Below are 8,104 nucleotides of genomic sequence, written 5' to 3'. Positions count from 1 at the left end.
AGAGAAATCAGTTAGACTTTTGGTAAACGGACATTGCTCGAGCACACACGCGCGCGCGCGCGCGGGCGACACACACACACACACACACACACACACACACACACACACACACCATGAAGCTCCCCTCTGCTTCCCTGCTTCCTCACCCAGATGGCTGGCAGGTTTCGATTCCTGGTAACGTCTCTATTGCTGTCCTAAATGGGTTGAGACTATTATTACTTTTTGTATTTTGGTCAAAAACGTCCTCCAACTGCCATTCGCATCCCCCACCCCATTGCAAATGGCACCACGAAAGTCTGCAATGTGGAAGCAGCCGTGGGGTGCAGAAGAAAAGGCCCAGTCTTGAAGCCAGAAGACTAGAACTTCCCCAAGGTCACACATTCAACGTCTTCCCTTGTTCTAATAATCCACACACGCAGGTACTCAAACCCCACTTAATGGACAAATTGATGGGTATCCTGGGATTGTCTGTACAACCAACTGCATGTGAATCTGAGAGCACCGGGGCGTCAGAAGGGCGAGCGTCTGGGATATTTTAATATTTAGTATTTCTAGACTCAGCAGGCAGTGGGCTAAATCTGTCCACCGATGGGCAGGCTTGAATTATGAAACCACTCACGTAGTTAGAGAGGTTTCCCTGAGCTGGAGGAAATTGTTGCTAGGAGGTTTGCTCAAGGTGACTGGGGGTGGGGCTGCTCTGCTGGGGGCTGGGCAGGTGACGTAAGAGCGGGTGAACAATCCGAGTGGGGATATGGACCTGGGTCAACAGGGGTGGTGGTGGAAGTCTTTCGAATTCCAAAAATGTGGGAGGGGAAACACTAAAGGAAAGAGACCACACCGGACAGGACAAGTCCTGCTTTCTGTAGGGTTAGGCAGTGAGGCTGCCCCCTTGTGGTTAAGGGGCTGATGGGAGAAAAGAGTTTATGGGCCAATTTCCTCCTGGCAGATGTTTCAAAGCCTCCTTCCACCACAGCTTCCAAGGTGGTAGTGCTCCCTCGAGGCCGAAGGCTTGGAGCCAAGTAAGATCCTCAAGGAAAGAAAACCCTGGTTGTGGGACTACTACAGGTGGAGCGGATTTATGTGGCGGGGCGGAAAAGAGAAGGAGGCAGCTAAACTTCTATAGTAAGATTTAACACAGCACAGGAATAGTAAGCATTTGTTGATGTTCTGACTGTATCCGACATAGCGCTAAGCACAGCACACATATTTTTTCAATTCCTTACAATAACCATGCTCGTTCGATATCATTGTTCCCTGATTTGTAGACGAGATTCAAAGCAAAGAATTTAAAGTAGCATATTGGTATTATAATGTTTGTGGCAGTTTACAGCTGTGTACTGCTTAATGCCAGACAGGCACCTGACACTTGTAAGAGGCAGGTTTTCTTTTCCTTAGAGATTTACTTATTTTTATGTGTATTGGTGTTTTGCTTGCATGTATATCTGTGTGAGTGTGTCATATCCCCTAGAACTAGAGTTATAGACAGTTATGAACTGCCATGTGAGTGCTGGGGATTGAACCTGGGCCCTTTGGAAGAGCAGCCAGTGTTCTTAACCACCATGCCATCTCTCCAGGCCCCCGTTTGTTTTTAATTTCTGTTTTTGTCATTTCCAACAGGGATGCTGGGGCTTATAGAACATCATTATCACTTAACTTTCACAATGAAGGGAACCGTCGCCAAGAACAGTGGCTCAAAAAGAACCATCGCTTCCATTTTAATGTTGGAGATGTGGTTTGGTTCAGATGCAGGGCTCTTCTGGCTTCAGCTGGTCTAATGAGGTCACTGTGCCTCGGTGGTCATGTTCAGTCAGGTGTGTGGCTCTATTTCAAGGAGTTGACTTGGAACTATTGGCGATTGATCCACAAGTCTCTCATCCATCAGACCAACTGAGGTCTCCAGGGAAACAGGGGGAGGTGCGTATCTAAGGCCACTGAGGACTCAGTAGGAAGCCATTCCCCCTGTCCAACGGTGAGATTCGCTCGAAGCAGACTACCTACACCTGTATGGACGGTTCCAAAGAGCATCTCTTTCTATGCAAAGGAGTGAATTTCCTCTCCTAGTGACCCTGAACTGCCAAAGATGGATCAAATTCACATTCAGCAGCATGGCTGTAGATAGAAACACTCAACCACAAACAAATTACACCTATTTATCACATGCACTACTGGGACTCAGAAAAGTTTCCTTACTCTTGCAAAGGAAAGTCCAAACAATTTGGCCATGCAAAAAAAATTATAAGTGAAAGACAGTGCTATTTGGTCCTGACTTCCCAAATGCTCAAATTATAAAATATTTAATGGTGGCTCCAATGCGTCTTCCTTTGAATTCAAGATCTTTTCTAGGTTAGGCACCCGGGCAACAGCATGATGATTTGATTCCACAGCATGATGTTTTCTGGGTGCTACAGATGCGCTGTGTCTGTGGAAGGGTAAGTTAACAGTCCCTCCCTGGAGCCTCATGTGGGCTCTGTCTCTGGATTGAAAAGGTTCCTTCAAGGGTAAAGTGAAATCCATTATTTTTGAGATAGACCTGGTTACTGAAAGTGAATTCATGTAATCTGTTAGAGAGCATCCAGGTTAGAAATTTAAGGCTCAAGTATTCATAAGGCCTATGGTTGTTGCCAATCATGATGTGATCTTGAAGAAATGCCCCGGCAGCTCTAAGCTTTTATTTCAATATTTCAAATGGAGTTATTAACTGCCAGGAGTGTGTTGAACTGTAAATAGTGGGAAACCCAATAGAAGTTTATTTCTGGTGGGAGGTAGAAAACTTAAGTTAGTGTTGGTGACTAGACAATGATGCGTGAGACCCAGAGCTGGCTTCTATTCCTGTGTGGTCCTTACAGTGAGAGGAGAGTGGCTATGCCTTCAGACAAGAAGGTCATGGACAAAGAGCAGGGATGTTGGAGATTTGATTTGTGCTTACACAGGAATTCTTACATCTGCTGCAGATTCCTGCCAACAGTTGGTTTTCTGATTGGTCAATAAACAGCCAGCGGCCAATGGCTGGGCAGGGGAACAGAGGCAGGACTTTGAGGATTCCCAGAGAGGAAACACAGGATAGGAAGAAATAGTAACACCAGGGCAGAAGGAAGGAAGAAAATACAAGAATGAGAGCTGTGGAAGACAGAGAGCCAACCATGTAAGAATCAGGGAAAAGCAGCCCCAGAGGCCACTTCCCTGACTGGTTCTGGGGTAGCAGAGATAAAGTATAAATTTTGAAATTAATAACTCAAGAATACTGAAGTTGAGTATGCTAGATGTGGGGAGGTTTGGAAGTGCCCAACCATTGAGCTAGTTAAGGCATATTTAAATTTAAAGGCAGTGTGTTTTCTCTCCAAGATCCAGAGCATCTGGGGTGGCAGTGTAAAACTTTTTGAACAACTGCTGGGAGCTCAGAGCAGTTTATTGCTTCACAGGAGTCAAGGGCCAAAGGAAAATGCTGACTGGGGTAATTCTCCGTGATTTAGGGAAGCAACACATTTCTTGGACCCCCTCCCCTTCCAATAGTCTTTTTCTTATATCTTATTTTCCAGAACTAAACTATGGCCACCAAGCTGCAAAGGATCCTGGGAAGGTGACCTTCATTATCTGGGTGTTTCATCTCTAAATGAAATGAGAGGCCTATAGGTAAAGAAGAACAGTGACTAGAAGAGGACTAAGTCTCCTTTTGCATCCTGGACAAATGTGACTATCATTTGTTGATCTCCTAGCACTCAAGTGATGTAAGCTCACTTGGCAAGTCATTCGCTTTAATTCCCACATAAACACGAAGCAGTGTGGACTACTTTGTACACACAGAGAACCTGAGGAACAGAGAAAATCACATAAGCAGGTTCACATAGGCACAGTGGGATGGATTAACCCCAGTACCAATATCTGCTGGGTCCCGAAAGGTGAAGGAGATCTCAAGTCAGTCTACTGTTGTTTTAAATGACCTCCAAGAAAATAGTTGAAGGCATTCTCTCCCCTCTCACTCTACAGTCCTGAGGAAGGAGGGTTAGTTCCCATGGAGATGTTTGGGGTCTCTAGAACTCTTATGGAGATCTCTGTCCTCTAGCGAGGTTCTTAATGCTTCCTCATTTTTAAGAGTCGAACTTTGAGGTCTGCCCTTCCCAGGAGGGCCCACCCGCCCTGCAATTAGATTCCTTCCTCACCGTTAGCCTGTTGCTAACTTCGTGTGTGCCACATACACCCGTCTGAAGGAAATGGATCTGGGCTCAACTGCCCCTGATTCTCAGGAGAAAAAAGATGATCCAGTACTTGGCCCCTGAGCAAGGAACGATGTTAACAGTCAAGAACTGCAGCATTGGGAGGCTGGTGGCTGTGCTGAATGTGACTGGTTTATTCCTTTATTAACTCTTAGCTTCTTAGATGCAACAGGAAAGAAAACAATCATACTCATGTCACTGAGTTGTGAGGATTGAAACATAGAGGCGCTTAGAACAAGGCCTGCCACATATCACTGGGACCTTGGTCAGTGTGGTAATTTGAATAAAAATGGCCGCCATAGGCTCATAGGGAGTGGCACTATTAGGGTCTGTAACTTTGTTGGAGTAGGTGGGGTTTCATCAGAGGAAGTGTTGGTCACTTGGGACAGGCTTTGTGGTCTCTATGGTCTAACCAGGCCTGATGTCTCAATTTTCTTCTTGCTGTCTGCAGATCAAGATGTAGGACTCTTAGCTACCTAGCCAGCGTCATGTCTGCTGTATGCTGTCATGCTTCTTGCCATGAAGATAATGAGTTAAACCTACGAGCTGTAAGCCAACCCCAATTGAATGTTTTCCTTTATAATAGTTGCTGTGATCATGGTGTCTCCAGAGCAATAGAACACTAAGAGAGTGGTTGTGGAATGCCTTTGGGACTCCTTTCTGATCAATGTGCTTCTTCAGAGTCATTCTTTTGAATTCTGAAAGCTAGGTCTCTAGGGTTGTCCTTGGTAGTAAATATTGCAGTTATCAAGGAATGCCTTGGGTTTTGCTGTTCAAGTGGAACCAGAAGATTTAAGATCTAACTCTCCTGCCTTTCTGAAGACAGTGAGCGGAACCCAAGCAATTGTGTGATGTGAAGACCCTGCTATCCGTCAACTAAGAAAGACGGGCTGGTAAACTGTAAGGAGCCCTTTCCTTCAGAGTCAGGGCTGAGCTGCAGGTTTTACATCCACCATTTTCTCAGACCTGACTCTATTCCAGGCACAACAGGGCTCGCCGTCAGAAGCAGGCAAGCATAGGGAACAGTCCCATAGTCCTTGGACTATCTGGTTTTGGATTATGCACACCCTCCTTCTAATTACACACTTTGTAGCCTAGCCCCTTTACCTGCATGTAGTACGCACATATTCCTCCCCAAACAATGTATCTAATGACCCCTGACTTGTATCTGCACGGGGCTACAGGTGCACCCTCTCCAAACAATGGGATGAATTTCTCCAATTCTAACTACAATCAAACTCAGTTCCTGTTAAAATATTCTCTCAATGTATCTGGTTATGAAGACTAGAGAGGCCAGTTCAGGCTGAATCCATTTCAGATTCATGTAAGGCAAAACTGAGACCTCAAGTGTACTTTCAGGGAGAAGCTCCTTTTTACCACGGAATGCCTATGCACAATTGTGGGTGCATATGATTATAATCAGACGCATTATGGGAAAGGACAGAAAAAAACCTAACCTTTCAATTGAAACAGAGACCCACCTTACTGTGCCTGTTGGTAAACAAGCCTCTCCTCTTGAGGCTCATCAAAGGAAGCTCCAAACAACTGACACTGTTAGTTTCAACAGTGTATTCCTAATCTGCACATCGCTTGCCTTGGGATAACGTTTTCTTGCTACTTTTGCCAACTTGGTTCAGCTCTTACTTTCAGTTCTTTGGATAAGGGGCAGAGAACCAAGAAACACCCCTCTTAGACCCTGAGTGTTGGTTACACGTTAACATGCTCTGTCTGTCCTTGCTGTGAGCTTCATGACCTATGGATGTGAGGTCAAAACCTCTGTGTCACGGTATTAGCCTAGCCCCTCCACTGATCTTGGCTTCGTTTCCCCTTTCCTCTGTAAGAGGCGTCTCTGGGGCCCCTTTCACGTACAGTTTTCTAACACTCACTCGATGATGCGTTTAGGCTTGGGAAGCAGCGTGCCTTGGAGGTTTGGGTCTTGACTTATTCCGTTTGAAGACTGCTCTAATTTATTGCTCCCGGTAATGATGCTGAAAACATAACCCAGGAAGCAGAGAGTGAAACTCCATTTTTTCCCATCCAAATGTGGTGCTTAAATAAAATTCAGTCTCACGGAGCAAACACGGAAGAGTAGAAATGGATAGGGTTTCTCCTGTCTCTGGGTCCCAGAGGAGGCTATAAACAGCAGGGTCTCCCTTCCACCATATGGGCTTCTGGCTTAGAGAGACAAACAGGCTCAGAATAGAGAGAGCGGTTGCCTGAGTCAGTTTGCTGGGAGGTTAGCTTATTCTCCCAGCTGACTGTAGCTGGGAGACCGGGCAAAGATGAAGAAGATTAACCTTGTTGAGAGGCTCTCATGCGGGAGCTGATTGGCATGATGCTTCAAGTCCCAGCTCAGGATCTGTTGGGAACACAGCCCTAGCTGACTGTGGGTGTGAGACTTTCCCTAGAGCAGAGACAGTGCAGAGGATGCTGCCCAGGGGTAGATGGCACACTATCTCCCTTCAGAGCTCTGTCAATTTTTCAAGGTGCTGTAAATTCTAGGTGCTTCTGTTTTTCACTTTGAGGTACAGTCATGCCAAGCACGGCATTATTGGGGGAATTAGATGAGGTACAAAGGGTTTATTCAATGAATCAAAACACCAGCAACAAAACATATACTCACAAAATGATGTCATTCCTTCCTTCCTGTCCTATTGATCCTGTTTTATAGTTTGTTTGTCTTAGAATCTGGAGAAACACACACACACACACACACACACACACACACACACACACACACACACACATATCTAGGATCAACCCTAGCCCTTTGAAAGTACCTGCAAGTACCTGATGGCCACTGATGGGTCAGTTCTGAGGTAGTCCTGCTCTGTACATTGACTGTCTCCTGTGCGAGGAGACCCAGTGTCCACAGTGACCACACACTTAGCATGTCCTTTGGCTAATTTCCCCCACTCTTCCATTAGTGCTTACCCTAAAACATAAATCAGCTGGACCCAAACCCTTGTGTGAGAGTCCAGTTCTGTGGGGAAGTGCATGTATCTCTCCTGGCTCATCTGCCTCAAGGGAGTTTTACATCCTTATGTGTACATATGCTATGTGAGGCATAGCAGCTGGTGTTCTCTGGGGATACATTGTGGAGTTCTCTATACCTTCATTGTGGGGGCCATCTCTCTCCTGGAATGAAAAAAATTCTTCTCTCTCTATATATCTATGTAAATTATATATAAATAATATGTAACTATACAAATAAATACAAATGATATATAGTATAAAATATAAATAAATATAAGTAATATTCAAGTATAAATATTTCTATAAATTTATATATGTATATATAAATTATAATTGAGGACAGTACTTCCTATGCTTTACTTTTTAGTAAAAAGGGTTAAAATCCCATTTTTTTTAAAAAGAAAAGGGATATGACAGGTCACATGTTTTAAGGATCTCTACTGTCACACATGAAGCATTCACTTTAGGGGTGTGTGTGTGTGTGTGTGTGTGTGTGTGTGTGTGTGTTCACATGGTGGTAAAATGCAGTTCTAACACATATGTATAGGGAGGGTGTTGGAAGTCACTGTCAGTAGACCATCGTATTCTGTGCTGACGTGGGGCTTGTTCTTCCCTTTTCCTGTGGTAACAGATGTCAGCATTCCTTTCAAACAGGGAGTGGAGCAGATGGATGTTCCTCACTGTCTACAGTCCTGGCCATCATTCTCAATGACCATGACAGGTCAGGCAGGTGCTTTCTCCAGGGGACTTTAGTTTACGGTGGAGAAGTAAGAAGCCTGAAAATGGCTGAAGATGTTTTTCTCCAGAGGGCCATTGGGAAGACACCGTGTCTAGGAAATGCGTGCTCCTGCGTGCTTGAGCTTCTTGACTGTTTGACATTCTCAGACCTGGTTGGTTAGCTGTTGGGTCGGTTCTTG

Source organism: Rattus norvegicus, chromosome 7 (genome assembly GCF_021556685.1).
Source record: "Rattus norvegicus strain SHRSP/BbbUtx chromosome 7, alternate assembly SHRSP_T2T, whole genome shotgun sequence".
Taxonomy (NCBI): Eukaryota; Metazoa; Chordata; class Mammalia; order Rodentia; family Muridae; genus Rattus; species Rattus norvegicus.
This window is presented reverse-complemented; position numbering follows the sequence as displayed.